This window comes from Gossypium raimondii, chromosome 11 (assembly GCF_025698545.1).
Source record: "Gossypium raimondii isolate GPD5lz chromosome 11, ASM2569854v1, whole genome shotgun sequence".
NCBI classification, from domain to species: Eukaryota; Viridiplantae; Streptophyta; class Magnoliopsida; order Malvales; family Malvaceae; genus Gossypium; species Gossypium raimondii.
The window spans coordinates 21,028,474-21,039,934 of NC_068575.1; the positions used below are offsets into that span (position 1 = coordinate 21,028,474).

At 33.2% G+C, this 11,461-nt stretch overlaps 1 non-coding gene across 1 annotated transcript; it reads right to left on the bottom strand.

Moving 5' to 3' along the window:
* Positions 1 to 9,697: 9,697 nt before the first annotated feature.
* On the bottom strand, positions 9,698 to 9,802 carry LOC128035054 (small nucleolar RNA R71). Its single transcript, XR_008191457.1, has one exon. It is a non-coding gene; the product is annotated as a small nucleolar RNA R71 (small nucleolar RNA).
* Positions 9,803 to 11,461: the final 1,659 nt, after the last annotated feature.

Below are 11,461 nucleotides of genomic sequence, written 5' to 3' on the forward strand. Positions count from 1 at the left end.
AGCTAAATGGTTCAGGTATGTGAGAAGTTTATATATTCATGAAAGATCAAGGCAAGTGTAATATTTAATGTGGTAATATGTAATTATATAAGTAAGATGATTTTATATGTGAATGAGTTGATTAAATTAGGCCTATTTGAATTGAACTATTAATGTTCTTGTAATAATTTAATTGCTTATGACTTACTAAGCTTTCAAAGCTTACTTTGTGTGTCTTTTCATTGTTTTATAGATTTTGAAAGCTAGTTTAGAGTTCGGGGATCGTCAAGGATCATTATCACACTATTGATCTCTATTTCGGTACTTTAAAATTTTGTAATTTCGACTTATGGCATGTATTGGCTAGTTTCGATATGGTTCGTTTTGATCTGTATATTTGTAGCCATACGAAAATGGCTTGATAATAATGCTAATGTTTGTATATATTCAGTTATGGTAAAAGTTCATTTTGGGAAGTATGTTTCATGGTTATATGTTTTGGTTTGAGTAAAGAGGTAAACAATGAATATATATATTGATTGAGCATCGGTTATTTAGGTACAATTTTATAATGGTAAATAAAGTATATGAATTAGGTATGTTTAGTCATTTATACAGATACTTATAAAGTGACATTTTGATGTTTGTGTTAGGCTATGAAATGGTATAATTAGCTTTGATTTGAGTTGTGAAATTGGTTTGATTTTTAGAGGTTGTATTGTTGATCGAATAGATGAATTTAAATGGCTTAGTATAGGTAGCCTGGATTGGTTATTGAGCATATGATTTGGATATACTATAAATTGTCTTTTACATCTGAAAATGGTTAATGAAATTATGGTAAATTGCGCATGAATTGGGTGTGAATATGTAAAGTTTGACTTGGTGCTTAGCAAATTAAAATGGTATGTTTAATATCTAGTTAAAGGCATGAAATTGTACTAAAGGATGTCTTAATGCATTCTCGGTATATGAGATGAATTATGTTTGATTATGATTTAGGTATTCGAATGCTATGTCATTGTTGGAAGTACTTTGACAATTTAAATTAGCTTATTTTGTGCATTGTTAAATAATAGATAATGTTTATAATCTATCTTGTGATTCGGCAATTTGGATATATTTATGTGGTTAGTTGTTCGGTTAAATGTTAATATTAGTATGAGTTTGCATTTGCTATGTGATGACTATGCTATGCCATGTGAATTTGGATATTTGGTGTGGCTTGTTAATGACCTATGTTTTGATGTATAAATTTCCTTGTAAGTTTTTTTTGTAAATGATGAAAATTGCTTTGATCATTAGGTGAGATAATTATGATATACATATATATATATATATATATATGATGCATATTTATATTCGACTATGGTATTTGGTTCATTTTGATAAGCATGAGATTTTGATATTTGGTAATGTATAAAGATTATATTTAACCATTTGTTCTTGTTTGCTAATGAATCATATTTGGATAACTAATAAATGGTACAATATAATTTGTTTTAACTTGTTATGTGAAAGTGCATAGGTATATAAAATGGTTCGTATAAAATTAGTCATTGAAATAGATGTATACTAAAGAATAAGGTGATATATGTGATTGATATATGGAATAAAATATGTTTGGTTTAAATTAGGTAGTCAAATACCAAGAATGTGATGTTCATATGGTTAGAAAATTTTGATTGAATAGAGTATATTGAGTTAATGGATTTTGAAGCATGGTTCGTATTTGTGATATGATTAATAAGGCATGTTTGAATTAATTGGTTATACGCCTTATATATATATGAATTTGACAAATATGAATGAGTGAATGATTGTTATTTGAATTTGATAGCTACTGTAAAGAAGTCATTATAATTTTGTGCATGAATTGTAATAAATGTTTGTGATGAACTATGTTTTGTTTGGTAATGTCTCGTAACCCTAATCCGGCGACGGATATGGGTTAGGGGTGTTACATTTGATTGGTATCAAAGTTACGGTTTAGTCAGTTCTAGGACTAACGCAGCGCGTGTGAGTTTACCTATACATGCCATATATATAAACTGTTATAGTGTCATGATTCCTGACAATTAAAATGTGTTTTTTTAAAGTAAATGGATCCCAATCAAGCTATAACTGATGATGTGGAAAGTAATGCACCTGCTCCCACTCAGGGAACAATGCCGGCTGATTCTAGGCTGATTATGAGTAGCCATGAGGGAGAGGCTAAACAAGCCTTCTTCCAGATGATGAACGAATAGTTCACACAGTATATCCAGACAAATCCGGCTGCTCAACAACCTCCACCCCCACCTAACTTTCCCCAAAAACCTGTGATGCCTCAAGTTATTGTCCAATACGATTGAACAAGCCTCCGGTTGATAAAATTAGAAAATATAGGGCCGAAAAGTTCAGAGCTACTATCAATGATGATGCTGAACGAGCTGAATTTTGGCTTGATAATACAGTCCGGGTGTTCGATGAATTATCTTGTCCTCTTGATGAATGTATCAAATGTGTTGTATCTTTGCTAAGGGACACTACATATAACTGGTGGAAACCACTAGTATCAGTGGTTCCAAAAGGACGGGTTACCTGGGAGTTCTTTAAGACTGAATTCTGGAAGAAATATATCAGTCAAAGATTCATAGATAAAAAACTTAAAAAATTCCTCGAGTTAAAATAGGGTCGCATGAAAGTGACAGAATATAAGCGGGAATTTGTGAGACTCAGCAGATATGCCCGGGAATGTGTTTCGACTGAAGCTATAATGTGTAAAATATTTGAAGACGGTTTGAATGAAGACATTAAGCTGTTAGTCAGAATTCTAGAAATAAAAGAGTTTGTGGTACTCACCGAGCGAGCATGCAAAGCTGAAGAACTTGGGAAAGAGAAAAGAAAAGTTGATTTTGAAGCTAGAGATTCGCGAAAAAGATCATCGAGGAAGTCATTTCAGTCAGCATCAAAGAAGTTCTGAGATAATTTTAACAGTTCAAAGGCTACTGTGGGTTATTCTAGAAGAGACCGAGACAGACCACCTGTGAGTTCGAAAGTTCCTTTAATAGCTAGCGTTGGAAATGTTAGATCAAATCAACCTGAGTGCAAAAATTGTGATAAGTGGCATCCCGATAATTGTAGATTGAATAATCGGGCTTGTTTCAAATGTGGATCATTAGATCATTTCATTCATGGATGTACTGAGCTGGCCGAGCAAGATACAGTGCAGAATACGAGGCCGAGTAACACTGCAGCTAGAGGTAGACCACCAAGAAACACGGGTAATGTGAGTGGTAGCCAGAGGGAAACTAGAGACACTACTGTTAGATTTGAAGCCCGCGCACCTGCCAAAGCTTATGCTATTCGCGCTCGCGAAGAAGCTTCGTCTCTAGATATTATTACCGGTACTTTCACTCTCTATGATACTACTGTGATTGCACTGATAGGTCCAGGATCAACTCATTCTTATGTATGTGAGACTTTAGTATCTAGTAATACTTTTCCTGTAGAGTCTACTGAATATGTGATTAGAGTATCGAACCCCTTAGGCAGGTGTGTTTTGGTTAATAAAGTATGCAAGAACTATCTGTTGATGACTCAAGATTTCTGTTTTCTGGCCGATCTGAGGTTATTTCCATTCGACAAATTCGATATAATTCTGGGTATGGATTAGCTAACGTTGCATGATGCGATTGTGAACTGCAAACGAAAGATGATCGATTTGAGATGTCAGAATAATAAAATTATCTGGATTGAGTCAGATGATTTAAATGGTTTACCAGTAGTGATTTCTTCGATGTTAACTCGAAAATATGTGAGGAAGGGTTGTGAAGCTTACTTTTCCTATGTACTCGTCTCTAAAGTGATCGAAAAGAAGATTGAGTTAGTAACAGTTGTGTGTGAATACCAAATGTGTTTCCTGAAGAGTTACCAGGTTTGTCACCGATCAGAGAAGTTGAATTTCTTATTGAGTTAGTGCCGGGAACAACTCTGATATTGATAGCTCCGTACAGAATGACACCGACCAAATTAAAAGAGTTGAAAGCTCAGTTGCAAGAGTTGACAAATAGAGGTTTTGCACGACCGAGTTTTTCTCCTTGGAGTGCTCCGGTATTATTTGTGAAGAAAAAAGACGGAACTATGAGCATCGATGTATGCACCACATCCCGGTCAGTTCCCTCACAAGCACCACACTATGTACCACCATAACATACTGCATCTACACCTCCTGTAGGTGTGTATTTTGCGACACGTTCGTCCCCAGCATATTATGCCTCAATTCTGACACAAATGTCGACACAAATGTCATCATCAATGCAGACACAAATGCGGCCTAAATTGTACATAGATGAAGACGGGGGTGAGGATGAAGATGAAGACGAGGGTCGAGATAAAGATGAATACAAGGGTCAATGTGAAGATGAAGATAATGAATAGAAGGAGTCGACCCCCTAAATTGTACATAGAAATCCTACCCACGAATGTTAAGCATCGCCCTATGGTACATATTCAGCCCAACAACGTTGATGATACCTTTTTTTCCTTTACTTTGTGATGTAAATATAATTGATATCAATAAAATATGATCATTTTTCTGTTATATTTGTGTTGCAACTAATAATTCAATTTGTTAAATTCAAATCTATATTGTACAAAATTTTCCATCTATAAGATTTGATATCAAACATTTAATGATAATTTTATAAATATTTAAAGGTAAATTATTGCAATTGGTTTAGCCTTATTCGCTATTTCACAATGGCAAACAAAATATAACGAGGGTAATTTTATTATTATCACTAAATTTCTATGAAAAGTTGAAAGTAAAAAGTGTAATGTGACCAAATAACCTGTTAGGTATACAAAATAATGAACATATTTTATACAAAAAAAAGAAGCATTGTAAGAAATTTGTGTACAATAAAAATGAATAAAATTGTTTTAAAAAAAAAAATAAAATATGTTAGCAAGGCATTGTCCTCAATGCAACCCTTAAAAGTTGATATGTTGCCTTCATATGCCTTGCTTCCTACAATACGCATTGTAATAGCCCATTTTCCAGTGGTTTTGAAAATAGTGGTTTTGGGACCACAAATACGACAAGTGAGTTTGTAAATATTATAATTTAATATTTACAAGTAAATTATAATATTATATTGGATTTTGGTTTAATAATTTTTGCTAATTGAACGAATAGTAAATTACAAGTAGGTTGTCTGTAAAGTCAAATGGTTTTGAAAATGATGTTTCGGGGCCTCATTTTTGTAAATCGAGCATGTAAATATTTATTATTATATAGATGTATTGAAGTTTGGTCCAAATTTTTAGTGATTTGTTAGTTAATTAAAGAAAAAAAGACTAAATCATAAAAAAATGTAAAAGTTATTCTCTATTGATGTTTATTAGCTAAATTGCATAATTAATGTTGGTGTAGAGATTTAAATGGAAATTAGACCCTAGTGTAATGTAGGGGGGCAGTAATGTTTTATTTTAAGTGAATTTTCTTAATGTTAAAATAATTTTAATTAGTTATAATGTGTGAAATTAAGTAAAATAAAAACCAATTTTTACTTTTATTCATCATCTTCCACCGAAATAAGAAAACATAGCATGAGAAGACACTGTTAAAGACTTCCAAGGTTCGATCATTGATATTCTCTTGCATGGTAAGCCATTTTCACCCGTTTCTCGTAATTTTTATGTTTTTGAGATCGTTACAACTAGTTCCAGCTAACCTGTATCTCCGTTTTCAAAACTGTTAAAGTTTGTTAAAATTACCATTGATGATTTTTGGATGTTCCTGATATTAAATGAAAGATTTTGAAACATGGAAATGTTTTAAGACTATTTTGTTAAGTAATTTTGGTTAGTTTTTAGTTTAATGGCTAAATTAAAAATAATAAACTTGAAATGAAATTCTTGTAGTTTTAAGTTTTAAGTTTAATGGCTAAATGAAAGATTTTGAAACTTGGAAATGTTTCGGTTGATGGACTAAATTGAATAAAAGATAAAAGTGTAAAATGTTGATAAAAGGTCAAATATGTGAATTTTAGTATTTAAAAGTATTTGCATTGTATAATTGAATTAAATTATTATATAAATCAAGAAACGAATAAATCAATAGACAAACGCGAAAAAGGAAAAATTGCCAATTAAACTTTGGAGTCGTTTTTATTGTAGAATCGGTTTAGGTAAGTTCTTATTAAATTTGGTTATATGTGAATAGGTATATAAATATGTTTATGTATGTACTTATGATTTACATACTTAACTAAGGTAAGTTTTAAAATGGAAACAAAGAACCAATTTGTAAAATATGGCAAAGGTATATATATGAATTGAATTGTAACAATAATGGATTGAAATGTAAACAACAAAAATGTTATGAGTTGAAATTGAATTATTTTATGACATGGTATGTGTTTATCTTGTGAAATATGGGATTATGCCATTAAGATGGAAAGATTACGAAATGTATATGATTATGGAAAAAGTTGTAAGCATGTATAGGTTATGGTATACAGGATAAGCTCGTGTGAACTTAGTGAATAGTTAGGATACAAATCACATGTCACTAAGGCGTAGCAGACTTTGTGTCGGTGTATATTTAGTAGGCTTCGTGCTGGTGTTTTTGATAGTAGGCGCTTTGTGCTGGTGTTTTATTTAGTAGGTACTATGTATCAGTGATGGATATTGTATTGATGGCTTGAGGTCTTACAAGTGTTACATATTTTCTAAAGCTTGTATGGGCAGCATCATGTATCGGTTAATGTCCTTATGTTAGCTCATGCGAGCATTACCCTTCCGTGTATTCGAAGTCAATTTACTATTGTTATTCGGGCAAAACAGTTAATTATCAAAATGGAAATGGAATAGAAAGATATGATGATTTATATCTTGATATATGATTATTTACCTGTTATGTTCGGCTATATGAAATTTGATGTTTGTTATCTAATGTTTAAAGGATGTTTGAATGAAACAAAATTGTGTACATGTTTTGATTGAATGGTTATTGTATATACGTTTGAATTCTTGTGCCAATGAGGGCATATTGGTTAGGCACAAAGTTTGATTGTGAATTGGTATGTTTTGGCTTGTTTAGGCATATTTTGGAGAGGTTTAATTTTGTTAGGCATATTTGGACAATTTTTGTGAATAGCAATCTCTTTATTGAATGTCACGGTATAACCGTCATAAAGTAAACATGTGTAAACGGAAAAATATATAGGATTTTTCCTATATAGTTCATCACCTTTTTACTTAAAATTGTTGTTAAAACCAAGTAATTGTTTAATAAATTAATGAAATATGTGAAAATATGAAATTAGGACATAGAAACTATTAATTTTAATAAATTGTTTAATAAATTAAAGCATAAAATGGCTTATTTTATATTAATTTAAGCATATTATATTTTTAAGCTATGAAGTGGACTATGCATGATTAAATTAAATAATAAAATATAATGTTATAATTTAATAATTTATTTTAAATATTTCATTAATAAAATTGGGTTTAATTAATTAAGTAAATTGATTAATTAAAGTGGTTAAATTAATTCATTTGGTCCTCTAAACTATCTGCTATTTTTGACAGGTTTGAGAGTTTTCTTCTAATTGCAAAACTGTGCAAAGTGGGGACCAAGTCAACCCAATTTTCAACTGCACATGACTGATTATAAACCAATTTTTAGTTTAATTATAAAATGCCCTTGAAGAGTTGAAGAAATTAGAGATTTACCTGAAGATTTGTTGGAGACCAAGTCTTAGTCCTGAGTTGTTGTGGCATTCAAATTGACCAAAAATCAAGGCAAATCAACCACATTTTCTCAATTCATGGCCGACCACTCTTGGAGGAGGTTTCAAAGGATGGACACTCCCATTTTTAGCAAACTAGCTCCCTTGCCTCACCTATAAATAAGAGTTCATTTCTCACCTTTTTCAATCATCCCTCATCCCTCATCCCTCTCATCTCACATTCTCTCTCTCAACTCTCTTATCTCTCACGTCTATCATCATCCTTGCATAAGGATTTTAGCAAATTAGCCTCTTAAAGAGCCCTCGGTCGGCCACCTTGGAGAGCCATCAGCAAAGGAGCAACGCAAAGAAGCGAAGGACCCTCGTCAGTCAGAGTCTTGGGCGACAACCACTCTGAATTGGGTTTAATCTTTCTTTTCTTTAATTTAATTTAAAGATGTGTGCTATGAGTTCTTTGTTCTTGTTTACGACAATGGTAGCTTAATTTTATTTAAGCTAGGATGATTATTTTAATTAAATAATATTTTTTTATTAATGCTTTAATTTGTGTGCCTCAATCGATCATGTTTTCAATTAAAATCAAGTCTATATTTCGTTCATACGTAATTGAAATGCACCTAAATTAGCTGAGCGATCCTAACCAGACGACGGCTAATGGATGCATAATTCAAAAGTGCATGCTCAATTTAGATCCTAACCCGATTAAATTGTAGGTTGCATAACAACCCTAACCAGGCTCTGTGATCTGCATAGTTTTTAGATTTGTGTGATTAAATTGATTCAAACCTAACACGTCCCTGTTACCTAACACGTCCCTATTGCCTCACACGAATGCTAAGAAATCCTTAGTAAATAAAGATCAGTAAAATACATATTTACTAAGTAAAGGATTCCGAAATGACCTAATTTGGTTTCCAAACTCATGAAAGATCGAGTTGCCATGGAATGTTTTTCTGAATATTATTAAGCATGATGATAAAAAATTAAGTTTAATTAAAGTAATTGTCTTAGTTTATTTATGTTATAATTGTTGCAAATTGTGTTAAATTTTGCTATAATCTATTTCATTTATATAGTCTACATATTAAGATAATTTACATTAGGGATCATTACATCTAGTTTATACCACTTCTCAACTATATTTTTTTTATTTTTCAAATGGTTAATATAATTTTACAAATTAAGTGACTTAGCACAAATACAATCCCTGTGGAGACGATAACTCGATACTTACTTATTACTTGATAACGACTGTGTACACTTGCACAAACCCGAGCGTTACAAGTTTTTGGCACCGTTGCCGGGGATTGTCAACTGTTGCCGTAGTCATTTTTTTCGTGAAATTATTTATTTTCAATTTGATTTATTTCTAACATTACTAACTTATTCTTTTTAAATTTTGTGATTTTTTTCAAGTGTTTATGAGCATAGATTGAATTATCGATTTACTCCCTGTAGACCCTGAAATTGAGCGAACTTTCAGACAAAGCAGACGTGAAAGAATAACTCAAAGAAAAGTTGAGATGGACCTTGGAAGTCAGAATCAAGACTAAGGTAATGAAGCCAATTATCTAGGAAATCCTATCCTCATTGCCGATGATAGGGATCGATGCATCAGACAATATGTTGTGCCACTTTTCAGTGAGCTAAATCCAGGAATTAGAAGGCCAGATATTGAGGCAACCCAATTTGAATTGAAACCAGTGATGTTTCAAATGCTACAAATGGTGGTCCAATTTAGTGGTATGCCCACGGAAGACCCACATCTCCACCTTCGATTGTTTATGGAGGTGAGCGATTCATTTAAGATAGCCAATGTGATGAAAGACACACTCAAGTTGAAGTTGTTTCTGTACTCTTTACGAGATCGAGCACGAGCATGGCTCAATTCATTGTCACCAAGTTCCATATCTACATAGCAGGAATTAGCAGAGAGATTGTTGGTTAAGTATTTCCCCCTAGCAAAAATGCTAAGTGAGGAACGAGATCACAACTTTCCAGTAACTAGATGACAAGTCTTTGTATGAGGCTTTGGAGCGATTCAAGGAGTTACTTCGTCAGTGTCCTCATCATGGGATTCCTCATTATATCCAGTTGGAGACATTCTATAATGGTCTCAATGCACATACAAGATTGATGGTAGATGCTTCCGCGAATGGTGCAATTTTGTCTAAGTATTATAATGAGGCTTATGAGATCATCAAGAGGATCGCGAGTAATAACTATCAATAGCCAACAAATCGAACAGCTTCAGGAAGAAGAGTAGCCGGAGTTCATGAAGTTGACTCTCTCACTTCGTTATCGGCTCAAGTATCGTCTATTTCCTCTATGTTAAAACAGTTAACTGCTAATAGTACTAATAATTTTGTAGCTCAGCCACCAAGTCCGTTTGAAGTAGTTTTCTGTGTGTACTGTGGGGAAGGTCATTCTTTTGAAAATTGTCCATCAAATTCTGAGTCCGTGTACTATGTGGGGAACCAATATCAAAATAGAACTGGATAGGGACCCCAGTCCAACTTCTACAATCCTTCATGGTATAATCATCCTAACTTTTCTTGGAGCAACTAAGGAAATGGACCAAACAATAACTTATTACAGCAAAGACCCAACCAATCTCAAGGGTTTAATCAGCAAGCTCCAAAACCACCTCAAGCTGAGGCATCAAATAGTTTGGAGAACTTTTTGAAAGCGTACATGGCAAAGAATGACGCTTTGATCCAAAACCAAGCAACAACACTGAAAAATTTGGAAAACCAAATGGGTCAACTAGCTATGGAGCTTCGTTATAGACCACAAGGAACCTTGCCGAGCGATACTGAGAATTTAAGAAATTTGGGTAAAGAAAATATCAAGGCAGTGGCATTACGAAGTGGAAAGACTTTGGAACCCCGATTGATTTATGTCGATGATGAGTATTTTGAAAAGGAGGAAAGTCAACCAGCTGTTGAAGTTCCTACACTAAAGGAATCAGAATCTGCAAAGTCTGATAAGGTAAACCTTCACCTAGTGAATTCAGATATTTTAACATCTTCTTTGGATGCAGATTTACCTACTCCGAAAAGTTGTCTGGTTCAACCGAAAGTTCCATCACCTCCATATCTGCAAAGATTGTAACAACACAAGCATAAATAGGAGGTGTAATTCAAGAAGTTTTTGGATGTTCTGAAGCAGTTACACATCAATATTTTGTTGGTGGAGGCTTTAGAAAAATTGTCGAATTATGTGAAGCTTATGAAAGATATACTGACTAAGAAAAAACGACTGAGTGAGTATGAGACTGTTTCTTTGACAAAGGAGTTAATGCATTCCTGCAAAACAAACTGCCACCGAAATTGAAAGACCTAGTAAGCTTTACTATACCCTATAATATTGGTGAATCTTATTGTGGTAAAGCTTTGTGTGACTTAGGAGCGAGTATCAACTTGATGCCTAAGTCTATTTTCAAGATGTTAGGGATAGGTGAAGTAAGACCTACAACTATGACGCTTCAGCTAGCGGATAGATCTTTAGCATATCCCGAAGGAAAGATCGAGGATGTTTTGGTAAGAGTTGATAAATTTATTTTCTTGCTGATTTTATTATTTTAGATTTTAAAGCAGACAAGGAAGTGCCGGTCATTCTTGGGAGACCTTTCCTAGCCACGGGAAGAACGTTAATTGATGTGTAGAAAGGTGAACTCGCTATGCGAGTTCAAGATGATCAGGTAACCTTTAACATTCTTAAAGAAATGAAGTTTC